Here is a 13,147-nt window from a genome sequence, read left to right as displayed (position 1 = left end):
AGAGGCCTCAGATACTGCTGAATTGTTCTAAGTTAGCACGATCAATGGTTGCCTCATTTAAAACCTTGCCTAAAAACCCATTTGGGATAAAACCGGTCTAAGAGAAAAAGAGTGCAACGCGTGCTTTCAGACCTAAGGCTTCGTGTTGAATAATCCATCCTTGTTCCTGATCGAACTCCTGCAAGGGTTAGTTTCGAAATATAAATGAACATGGGAGGGTCGTACCTTAGCAGTAGTATCGTTTTAGGTGCGATACATTCCAATTGCTCGGTAGTTGTTTGCCGTTTATAATATCAAGCTTGTAGGATTCTTTACCGACGTTTTCGAGTACCTGATATGGTCCTTCCTAGTTTGGACCCAGTTTTCCTTCATTTGGATTTCGTGTGCTGAGGGTGACTTTCTTTAGCACTAAGTCCCTGATTATAAAATGGTGAAGATTGGTTCTTTGATTATAGTATCTTTCGATCCGCTGCTTTTGGGCGGCCAATTGGACGAGAGCGGCTTCTTGTTTTTCATCCAATAATTCGAGGCTAGTATTCATAGCTTCGTGATTTGACTCTTCTGTTGTATATCAAAACCTGACACTGGGTTCCCCGATTTTGACTGGAATCAAGGCTTCAGAACCATATATTAAGAAGAATGGGGTTGCCCCCGTACTGGATTTTGATGTTGTTCGATATGCCCAAAGAACTTCGGGTAGAATTTCTCTCCATTTTCCCTTAGCGTCGTTCACCCTTTTCTTTAGGTTTTGAATGATAGTCTTGTTCGTCGATTCGGCCTGTCCGATCCTACTAGGGTGGTACGGTGTTGATAATATCCTTTTTATTTTGTGGTCTTCGAGGAATTTTGTTACTTTGCTGCCGATAAATTGCTTCCCGTTGTCGCACTATTTCGGCGGATATCTCAAATCGACATACGATATGATCCCAGATGAAGTCTATAACCTCTTTCTCTCTTGCTTTCTCGAACGCTTGTGCTTCAACCCATTTAGAGAAATAGTCAGTTATAAATAAAATGAACTTAGCTTTACCTGGGGCCGATGGCAGAGGGCCGACGATATCCATTCCCCATTTCATGAATGGCCATAGGGATAGGACTGAGTGAAGTTGCTCTCCGGGCTGATGGATCATCGGTGCAAACCTTTGACATTTATCACATTTTTGAACAAACTCCTTTGCATCTTTGTCCATATCGATCCAATAATATCCTGCTCTGATTATTTTTTGGACTAATGAATCGGCACCAGAATGATTTCCACAAGTACAATCGTGAATCTCACGTAGGATGTAGTCAGTGTCTCCTCGTCCTAAGCACACTGCCAATGGTCCATCGAATGTTCTTTGGTATAATGCCCCATCTACAGTCAATGTGAATCGAGCAGCTTTGGTTCGTAGGGCCCTCGAATTTTTAGGGTCCGATGGGAGCTTTCCGTTCTTCAAGTATTCAATATACTTATTCCTCCAATCCCAGGTTAAGCTTGTAGAGTTTATCTCGGCATGACCTTCCTCGATCACGAATCTCGAGAGTTGAACGACAGTCCCCGAGCCAATCTCATCTTCCTCGATCGATGACCCCAAATTTGCAAGTGCATCGGCCTCACTGTTTTGTTCTCGAGGTACATGCTGTAAAGTCCATTCTTCGAAACGATGCAAAGTTACCTGTAGTTTGTCCAACTACCTTTGCATTCTATCCTCTCGAACTTCGAAGATTTTGTTTACTTGATTTACCACGAGTAAAGAGTCATACTTGGCTTCAATGATTTCTGCTCCCAAGCTTTTAGCTAGCTCGAGACCTGCAATCATGGCCTCATACTCGGCCTTGTTGTTAGTCAACCTAGTAGTTTTGATAGATTGCCTAATAGTGCTACCCGTGGGCATCTTCAAAACGATGCCTAGCCCGGACCCCTTCACGTTCGAAGCCCCGTCTGTGAAAAGGGTCCATACCCCCGATGATGTACCCGATTTCAAAAAGAGTTCCTTTTCAACTTCGGGTACGAGGGTTGGCGTGAAATTGGCCACGAAGTCTGCTAAAATTTGAGACTTGATGGCCGTCCGGGGTTGATATTCGATATCGTACCCACTGAGTTCGACGGACCATTTGGATAATCGGCCTGATAGTTCGGGCTTGTACAAAATATTATGAAGTGGGTAAGTGGTTAGTACGCATATGAAGTGACATTGAATGTATGGTCTTAACTTTCTAGAGGCGCTTATCAGTGCAAGTGCCAATTTCTCTAAGTGTGGATATCTAGTTTCTGCTTCCCTTAAGGTTCGACTTACATAATAAACGGGAAATGGCATACCTTGCTCTTCTCGAACTAGGACATCACTTACCGCTATTTCCGATACCGCCAAGTACAAGTAAAGTTTCTTATCTGCCTTTAGAGTGTGAAGCAGCGATGGGATCGATATGTATCGCTTCAATTCCTCTAATGCCTGTTGGCATTCCGGGGTCCAGGCGAAATCGTTCTTCTTTTTTAGTAGAGAGAAAAATCGGTGGCTCCGATCTGACGACTTCGAAATGAATTGGCCTAAGGCAACTATCCTTCCTGTTAGCCTCCGTGCGGCTTTTACATTGTCTACGATGGTGATGTCTTCGATGGCCTTGATTTTTCGGGGTTGATCTCGATCCCCCAATTTGATACCATGAAGCCAAGGAACTTGCCCGAACCGACCCCGAAAGCACATTTCTAGGGGTTGAGCTTCATGTTGTATTTCCTTTAAATTTCGAACGTTTCCTGCAAATGAGCTAAATGGTCCTCTGCGCGCAGGGACTTAACTAGCATGTCATCGATATAAACTTCTATTGATTTACCTATTTGTTCCTCGAACATTTTATTTACTAGGTGTTGGTAAGTAGCTCCTGCATTTTTTAGCCCGAAGGGCATTACATTATAACAATAGGTTCCGTACTTGGTGATAAATGAAGTCTTTTCTCGGTCCCCCGGGTTCATTTGGATTTGATTGTACCCGGAATAGGCATCGAGAAAAGTAAGGATCTCGTGACCGGCCATGGCATTGATCATGTGGTCGATGTTAGGCAGTGAAAAAGAATCTTTGGGGCATGCCTTGTTTAAATCCTTATAATCTACACACATTCTAAGTTTGTTCCCTTTTATAGGAACTACAACTACATTGGCTAACCATTCGAGATATTTCACCTCCCGAATGGACCCTATTTTGAGAAGTTTAGTTACCTCATCCTTTATGAATGCGTGCTTTATCTCGGATTGGGGTCTCTTCTTTTGCTTCACCGGTTTGAACCCGGGGTCCAGGCTCAGCCGATGTATCATTATCTCCGGTGGGATCCCTGTCATGTCTAAATGGGACCAAGAAAAACAATTTTTGTTATTAATAAGAAATTGAATAAGCCTCTTCCTGAGTTCGGGGGTTAATCCCGTTCCCAGGTATACCTTTCGCTCGGGCCGATACTCGATCAATATAACCTGTTCCAGCTCTTCGACCGTTGATTTGGTGGCGTCAGAATCTTTGAGAACAATAAAAGTTCGAGGGGTCAATCCCCCTCTTCTTCTTCTATCTCCTGCTTTCCCGATTCGGTCGAGGCTGATGGTTGTGATTGCTATTTGACTTCCTCTTTTCCTTTGATGCTCGACTTCTCCGAGGTTGATAGTGCCGATATCGGTGTTACCTCGTCGACCACAGATATTTCCTTTGCAGCGTGTTGTTCCTCATATATTGTATTAACACCGTCCGACGTCGGGAATTTTATCACTTGGTGGAGGGTCGAAGGGACTACCCTCATATTGTGGATCCAAGGTCTTTCGAGCAGGGCATTGTATCTCATGTCACCCTCGATTACGTGGAATTTGGTGTCTTGAATCGTTCCAGCCACGTTCACCGGTATAATAATCTCTCCTTTAGTTGTCTCACTGGCCATATTGAAGCCGTTTAAAAACCGAGTTGCAGGTATGATTTGATTCTGTAGGCCGAGCTGTTTCACGACCTTCTGCTTCTTCGTTGTTGAATGACAAAGTGCCTTCGGGCACATAGTCTCGGGTTCATTTTTCTCTAGTGAATGATACCTTAGTGTGTTTGAACATGGGTCCCTGTGGAACGTCGATACCACCGACGATTATATGAATGACATGTTGGGGTTCCTCCTGTTCATTTTTCTTGTTGGCGTCTCTTTCTCAGAAATGATTCTTGGCTCGATCGCTGAGGAACTCTCGAAGGTGTCCCTCATTGAATAGACAGGCTACCTCTTCCCTTAATTGTCTGCAATCCTCGGTCTTGTGACCATACGTGCCATGATACCCGCACATCAAATTTGGGTTTCTTTGGGAAGGATCGGTCTGTATGGGTCTGAGCCACTTAGTATCTTTGATCCTTCCGATTGCCGATACAATGCCCGATGCATTGATGCTAAAGTTATATTCTGATAACCGAAGTGCCTTTGTGGGATCGGCATACTTGTCAAAACCACTTTTGCTCATAAGTCCCCGAGAACTCTGTCCTTGATCACTTCTTCGATTGTTCCGGGCGGAATTGTGTTCTGAACCACTGTTCTTTTGATCTGCGGTATATGGTTGATATCGATCTCTGTTTGACCTTCGCTCCCTATCGATGTCCCTCTGGTTCTTAATTACCGACCTGTTTGGATAAACTGAATCGGATGGGGCTCTTAGTTGATCGTCCTCAACCCTGATCTTCGACTGATATCGATTGTGCACATCTACACAGGTCACGGCTGGATACTCGATCAAACTTTGTTTCAACTGACGTGATACTATCAAACTCCGCTCGTTCAACCCTTGGGTGAAAGCTTGAACGGCCCAATCATCTGTGAATGGTGGCAATTCCATGCGTTCTATTTGAAATCGGGACATTAACTGCCTCAGCATTTCATTATGCCTTTGTCTTACCTTAAAAAGGTCCGATTTCCTCGTTGTGACCTTTATGGTACCCGTGTGTGCCTTTACGAAAGAATCTGCTAACGTGGTAAATGAGTCAATGGAATTTGGCGGCAAGTTGTGATACCAAATCATTGCTCCCTTCGAAAGGGTCTCTCCGAATATTTTCAACAACACAGATTCGATTTCGTCATCTTCTAAATCGTTACCCTTTATGGCACACGTGTAAGAGGTGACGTGTTCGTTAGGGTCGGTCGTCCCATTATATTTAGGGATCTTGGGCATGCGGAATATTTTGGGGATCAGTTTTGGAGCTGCACTCGGGTGAAAAGGCTTTTGCACGAAGTTTTTGGAATCCAACCCTTTCAACACTGGTGGTGCCCCCGGGATTTGATCGACTGTTGAGTTATATGTTTCCACCTTTTTATCGTTTTCTTTGATCCATTTTGTGAGTTCCTCGAGTATCTTAGCAATTTCGAGATTAGTACCTGATTCTTGCTCATTTGACCTTATTATAGCTGGCTCCATTCTATGGGTGATTTCTCGGGGTGGACTGGGCTCCGGTATGCTCGGTACCTGGGTTTGACTCTGCAATTGAGCTATCGCTACCTGTTGAGCTTGCAACATTTCGAAAATCATACGCAAGATGATTCTGTTTTCCTCAACGTTATGGGTTTCTCGAGGTGCAGATCAGGTACCACCATGAATGCTATTTTTAGGTTCAGAATGTAGGTTTGCCTCAATGGCCACATGCGAATTAACATCTAATGGTACTTCGACTCGAGCTCCAACGGCGTCGACAAGTGGCATTCCGGCCCTGGGCGTCAAGTTTTTGTTCTCACCTTGAAGGCCAGCTTCGTTGTCGATAGGTAAGGCCATTTAATTGAGATCTCGTCGTTGCGAATCCGAAATCAATGATACTTCTGAAAACAAGCGTAAAATGGTGTGTTTTTGCAGATTCGTATCAAATAACCACTGTTATCCTTAGCCCCACGGTGGGTGCCAAACTGTATGCCTAAAAAACATATAGAGTTGAATTTGTACATAGTTATAAGGGTATGTGGTATAACTCGACACAAATCGTAAGAGTAAATAAGAATATCGAATATTGACTGTAAGGATGAAAAATAAGTAAAGTTGAAAAGAGGATGATTTATGGATTACGCAAGATGAATCAATCTTATGAAGCTAAAAAAGGATAATTCTTAAATATGGGAGTGTATGATATCTGAGTTACAATATATGCCAAAACTTGGTCCTTTACAGAAATATAGCCATCCCTCTTATAGTAAAAGGATCCTACTTTAGATAAAATACATAGTGGGGAACCCATGATAAGTCGGCTTTTCCTTAATTCCCGCTGAGGTTCTTTCCCTTAGTGCGGTTGTAACGGCTCTTGTCTACGAGCTCGATCTTGATCGGACTCGGTATTGGTCGGTTTCCAGTTTTAGAGCTCGATGCGGGTTTGAGCTTGATGTTGACTTGAGGCCCAGTATTAGGCCGGTATTGGTTGGCCTTTGGCCCTTAAAATCGATTCCATCGCTTCTCATCATAGTTCGATTTGGACGCGAGCTCGATAATGACTTCGAGTTCGGTATTTGACCTGTCCCTGAAACTCGAAGTTCGTTTGTGCCTTCTTCGGATCCCATCTCGATATTATGAAGACTTTCTTCGGTCCATTATATTCCTGTCTCGATCAGTCGTACGAAGGCCAAAATCAATTTCTACCGTATATATTATTATAATAAGTATTTTTACAAACCATTGCACATGATGGTTTAGTTTGGAATGCAATCATGCATGATATGGTTGGTTCACTCGATGGAGTTAAGTATCGAATATCGCTCACATATTTTAAAGTTTTGGGACGTAACAAAAAATTTAAGGAAAAAGAACACATCATCCTTAAAGCGGTACATTTGTACTTACCATCGGTAGACTTGGGGGATGGAAAAAGAAACGGCTTCGAAGAAAAAAATTGGGGTTCCCAATGCTTCTCCACGCTCAACGAGATGCGCCAACCTCGGGATACTTTACTCCTAACCCCATAAGGTTCCGAGACGGAGCTTAACCTGAGTCTTGATTAAGAACGACGATGATATACGTTTCACACGGCATCTGCTGGTGTAGCTGGAGAAGAACCAGATAAAGGGTTGAGGCCTTAACTAAGTACTAACTACTATTTTGTTGGAGTGACTTCCTTCGATTGGACCTTCCAATCGAATGAATCTTAATCTCGCAACTTCCTGGCCTCATTTGTTTGTACTTAATGGAGATCTGAATCTTAATTATTCAGATTTTATAGTTATTAAATACGTTTATTTTTTAAATTTAGATTTTAATCATTTAGATCTTACCATTAAGTCTGTTTTATTTTTAATTTTACAATCACTTAATGAGTCTGATTGTTGCAGCCAAACGCACACGCAAGTATATACGGTCGTCAAGTAATAAAGTGATAAGAGAGAGTGTTGAACCCATGAGTACTTGTTATTAACTATTAACTAGATCAGACTATCTTAATTATCTAAACAAGGATTAAATCCAAAAGTAGTGATGCTAAAGTAATTAATCTAAAAAGAAAATAAATAATGAAGTATGAATAAAGGAAGCGTAGATTTTTAAGTTATCAATGTAATGAAAACGATCTAGAGTTATGGGTTACCTAACATTCCTATTGTATTCTTCAATTGAATTGACTAACTAATTTATCTAGTTTATTGGTTGACAAGGTTAATATCGCTCATAAGAATCTGTCGAGTACATACTCGCCTATTCAAGCTAACATAACGCCTATATGTCTGTGGAATTAGAACTAACAAGAACGCATTTGTAATTCCTGTAAATCAACGAAGCAAGGCAATCAGATATATGTCTATCCTAACCGCGAATCTGTTCTCCGATGCCCAGATTTAAGAACTTGCTCTATTAAATCCTATATGCAATCTAGAATTTCCACTTTCGAGTTCAATTCTAGATTCGTAGATAGTATTCAATTGGTGATTGAGCAATCAAATAATTAAGCATATGATTGAATAAATAAACTAATATGATAAATCAAGAAATCAAAATAATATTCGAATAACAAGAGTCATGAAAGAACCACAACCCTAGAACTTGAAGTTTAGCTCCCCACATAAACATGATAGCCAAACAACAAATCATATAGAGAAACATAAGAAATACTAAGTTTGGCGGAAGAAGATGAAATCCGGCCTCCACGGTGGCTCCTTGCTATCCCTAAGTCGAATCCCCTTCAAAAAGTGTGTTCTATCCCCTAAAAGAGACGTTTTTGACCTATATATTGCGTATAAAAGTCGTGGGCAAAAATTTCCCTTTATCTTTTCCGAATCAGCTTCAGAGATTGATGGTGGGGTGGATGCTTCGCGTCCGCCTTAGCTTGAACTTCTAAGCATTGAATATTGGGGTGAATGCTTTGCGTCCACCCTCTGTTCCCTCAACCTTGCTTTATCCAGGTGCGAATGCTAAGGTGGATGCCTTCTTAAGACTTCATTGCTAAGGTTGCTCCAAATTGCATTTTTTTCAAGGTTGGATGCGACGCATCCACCCTCTTCTCCTATAGAAGGAGCATCGTTTCTTCATATTTTTGCACTCCAAACATCCTAAATCATCACACAACTTAATTAGTCATAAAACCAATATTTAACATATGTTGGTCATTTTTAACACCAAATAGCCCAAAAAAACTGTTAAAACATGGGTAAAGTAATATTAATACATATAGAAATATGCCCAACATCAATAGATCTTCATGATTAAGATCTATAGTAGGGTGTATTATTAAGATGTTATGCAAAAATGATATTTTACCATTTCTCCATACACTTTCACCGATAACCATCACCGTCGCTACTACTGTGTCCCACACTATTATAGATTACCACCACTCACTGCCCACCACCCACTACTACCATCCTCAACCACAACTACCCCCACTGCCAATTACGACTATCAATTGTCATTACTATTAGCTACCATTTTCAACTATCAACCATCATCACCACAACAACCATCAGTCACCACTATACCACTATATATCACCTACCACTATTTTCAGTCACCACCACCATCAACCATCACCATTAACTACTATTATCATCCACCATCTACTACCCATAACTATAACCATAACCATCAACCAACACCACCACCAACCACTACCCAATCGGTATCCACAACCACTACCATTAGCCATCACCATCACCAACCATCATATATTTTTTTGAAAATATTTTAGTAATAAAGTATTAGATGAATTAGTATTTGATTTAAATTTATATTTATTAATTTTTAAATAAAGACAATTTTATATGTTCAGATATTGAGAAAATAAATAATTTTAATTATTCAGTATTTAGATCTTAAAATAATATTTTAATATTTAAATATGTATTTAAATTTATATATTTTAATCTTAATACATATTTTAATATTCAAATACGTATCCAAATTTAAATATTTTAATCCTAATAAAAACAAATAAAGCAAAGCGCTTTTCATGACCGAAAATGTTTAGAAATTCCTAGAAGATAGTTGTCCGCAACAACCTGATGCAAATGAGCCTGAAAATTAGGTGTTGGCGTATTCTTTTGAGCAGTTGGAAAGCACGAATTCGTCTTCATGTTTTTGGTGGACTCCTATTAACTAATGTTTGGGCAATAACTCCAGCTTCAAATGCCTTCTGAGTCAAATTCTTGGACAGCGGATTCGTCTTACATGTTTAAATTAAAAAAAGGAACAATTTCATAATTTCACTTGTGATTTTGCGTTATTATGCTTATATTGTGCTAACCTATTTATTACTCTCTCTATCTATATTTATGACAATAATCACTTTTTGAAATTCAATTTTTTTAATTTTGACTGCATATTTGAACATAGAGTTCTTTAAGTTTTTCTAAATAAAATTTACATATTTGAAAATTACGTAAAATTTATAATTCAAAATATTTAAAAGACATACAAAAAAATTACAATTAAAAAATAACTTTTTTGACTCTCGAAATTCGAACACCGAAGGAATAGTAATAAAAAAAAATTATGAGTTGACTAATTTGGTCTTTTTAATACTACTTCTCTTTGCCCCCTCCATCACCACTCTTATGTTTCATAAGTATATCTATCATTTTTGCCGTATTTGCTGCTATTGCTTTCATTTTTTGCAGTAGCCTTTAGTTAAAAACATGACTATCTTCTTGATATAAGGGAGAGACATTGCCTTTATTAAAAAGAAATAAAGAAAACTACGGTATATGAAAGTACGTACCAGCCTAGGCTCTCTCCCATGTGCATATATATTACATATATTGGTACAATTAAGTCATACAAACACCCCTACCCATGATGTCCGAAGAACATCTAGAGCAATAAAACTTTTTGCAATGAGAATCAGAGTGACAACGATAATATGTGCATCTGTCATTTTGCTGGTGCTGCAGCACTTCACTTCTTAATAGCTCTATTGTTGCCATTGCTCCTTCATCACCTACTTGTACTTCTTCCATGATTATCCTTCCAGACGATGTAACTACGTACATTTATCATTAAACTTCTATTTTACTATGCACGAGTTTAAGAATAAATCTAAACTTTTAAAACTTATCCTAAACAAGTCATAATATTTATGTGAATATAATTCTTTAGATCATAAATATACCATAGTATTTGCATGCCTCTTAAAGCTTCTCATTAAATGTAAAATTAAAAATTTAAATTAAACTATTTTGAAATTTAATAGGGGACAATTTTTTTTTATGGAAGAAATAACTATTTGAAAATATAATCTACTCTAGCCTTCATTGAAACACATGTATACAGAGAGATGGGGGGAAGAACTAACCAATGGTAAATAAGAGGAGGAGGACAGTGAAAAGAGCAAGTTTTGTTGAAGATTTGGAAGCCATAATTCTGGTCTGTAATGTCAAGGTCATCGTCCGGGTTTTATAGTATGATAGTTTTTATTTATAAATTAGATTAAAGTTGAAAGGGGACAATATTATTATATTAGGAGCAGTATGGTCAAGATTACATGGCAATAGGCCTACCCGTGAGCCACACTATAAAAGTCCGAATAAATGAATAAATTATCAAAAAACATATGACCCATCATGGCGGCTAATTCGACATGTTAGGTAAAATAGATTTTGAAACGTTGTTTCCATTATAATATCTGCATTGGTCTCTCGGCTCTATCCTAAAAATGCCACTTTATTGTAAAGCGAAGCCAAGTCCTAGCCGCCATGAGAGAGAAACCACATACTTATATTTGCAAGAAATACACAACAGCTAAACTACGATAATAACTACCAAAGACGTTGCAATTGACTATATTAACGTGTAAATGTACTTGTCACGATCCAAAAGTCCATCAATGATCATAATGACCTAACATTTAAGATTAAGTAAGCCAAGCACAAAATGACACAAAAAATTTAAATAAGATATAATAACTCTGAATTTTCTTTTTTACATAAATTACGTAATAAAGTCTCAATAAAGCCAAAATATAGGTACATAAGTCAAACTTTCCAAACCTAGGTAATAATGAGTCATGAACTCTAAACATAATACATAACGAGTCTCAATAAGTACAATAATGTTTGAAAGTAATACAATAGTATAAAAATGAGGGAAGGGTACTCCAAGGGTCTGTGGCGTTCATGCAGTATTACCTTGAATCCTCTCGAAGATATCACAAGCTCACTCACGAGGTATGCTCCCTCCAGTATCCGGATCTGCACAAAAATATGCAGAAGTGTAGTATGAGTATGGGTCAACATGTACTTAGTAAGTATCAAGACTAACCTCGGTGAAGTAGTAACGAGGTTCAAGTCATGTGTTACTCACTAATCAGAGAACCTGTGCAATAACTCAAATAACTAACAACCAGAATATAATGAGATATAGTACCATCAATACAACGACATGAGTTATCAACTTATCACAGGTAAATCATGTTTGACAAAAGAATTATCAGTCAAAAATAGTGGCATAGAGTAGCATGTTAAAAAGAAACGTGAAATCATATAAAGTGCATCACAAAGCATAAAGAAATCACTTGTTCAGTCAGGAATGCTACCCTTATTCTCCATATTTCACGATAAGAATTCCACTCTTATACTTCACATATCAACGACAAGAATGCCACCTATATGCTCCACATTTCATCAATAAGAATGCCATCACTATACCCTACATATCATAGATATGAATGCCACCCTTATGCTCCATATTTTATCAACAAGAATTTCACCTTTATACTCCACATTTCATCAACAAGAATTCCACCCTTATACTCTATCTATCATAGATATGAATGCAATTCTTATACTTCGCATCATCACAATAACAATATCCGTCCCAACATGTCCACATGTACCATAAACATAATATTTCATGATAATATTTTATCATCAAGAGACATATTCTCATAATTCATCAATAAAGTGCACGACGACATGAAAATAATAGAGTGCAGATGTGTGCTCATGATATAAGACATGACTACGACTAAATCAATTTAGCAATGCTTCCACTAAACATCTTGGCTAATTAGGATATAACAATCCTAAAATATAATCTCTAGCATGAAAGTATAAGCTCGTGTAGTCATACAAAGAATTACACATATATCATAGAGAGTACACAATCAATTTAAAGCATAATAGAAGCCTAGAGTCTAGTCCGGTTATTTTTCATATATAGCACCCACATATATGCTCGTCACCTCGCATGTATGTTACATCACATACATTACAATTAGAAAAATAAGATCAGAGCTTAAGGGTTATTCCCTTACACAAGATTATGCAAGATACTTACCTCAAAGGGACCAAATCAACCCTCCAAAATTGTCTTTTCTTTAGAAACTATCTTCGACCGGCTTGAATCTAGCAAAAAATAACTCAATAGCGTCAAACAAAGCCATAAGAAATAACCCCAAATAATAAAACTTCGATCTTTAATCAAATTCTCAAAAGCCAACAAAAGTCAATCCAAGCCCACATGGACAAAATTCGAGTCAAGGGGAAGCTCCCGATTACCATAATTCCACTAGTTAAATACATAATTAGATTTTAAAACTGAGTCCAAATCGATTCCCAAATCTCCAATTTTTACTCTCTTAAGTTGTAGACAAAAATTTAAAATTTTCCTTTAAAATTCAAAGTTTTAGGTATAGAAATCCATGGGAATTCAAGATATAAAGACAAATTCAAGTGAAAATTTCTTACTTCCAACGTAGTTGTGAACATGCTC

At 38.4% G+C, this 13,147-nt stretch overlaps 1 long non-coding RNA gene across 2 annotated transcripts; it reads right to left on the bottom strand.

The window, feature by feature from the left end:
* Nucleotides 1-7,901: 7,901 nt before the first annotated feature.
* LOC107774976 (uncharacterized) lies at nucleotides 7,902-10,896 on the bottom strand. 2 transcript variants are annotated; one of them, XR_001645622.2, is made up of 3 exons: nucleotides 10,731-10,889; nucleotides 10,158-10,418; nucleotides 7,902-8,493 (listed from the first exon to the last, which is right to left on the bottom strand). It is a non-coding gene; the product is annotated as an uncharacterized LOC107774976 (long non-coding RNA). The 2 variants fall into 2 exon arrangements; XR_001645621.2 differs by lacking the exon at nucleotides 7,902-8,493 and having other exon boundaries at nucleotides 10,087-10,418; nucleotides 10,731-10,896.
* Nucleotides 10,897-13,147: the final 2,251 nt, after the last annotated feature.

The sequence above is a fragment of the Nicotiana tabacum genome, chromosome 15 (genome assembly GCF_000715075.1).
Source record: "Nicotiana tabacum cultivar K326 chromosome 15, ASM71507v2, whole genome shotgun sequence".
Lineage (NCBI taxonomy): Eukaryota > Viridiplantae > Streptophyta > Magnoliopsida > Solanales > Solanaceae > Nicotiana > Nicotiana tabacum.
The sequence above is the reverse complement of the archived record's forward strand: the minus strand, read 5'-3'. Positions and strand labels throughout refer to the sequence as shown.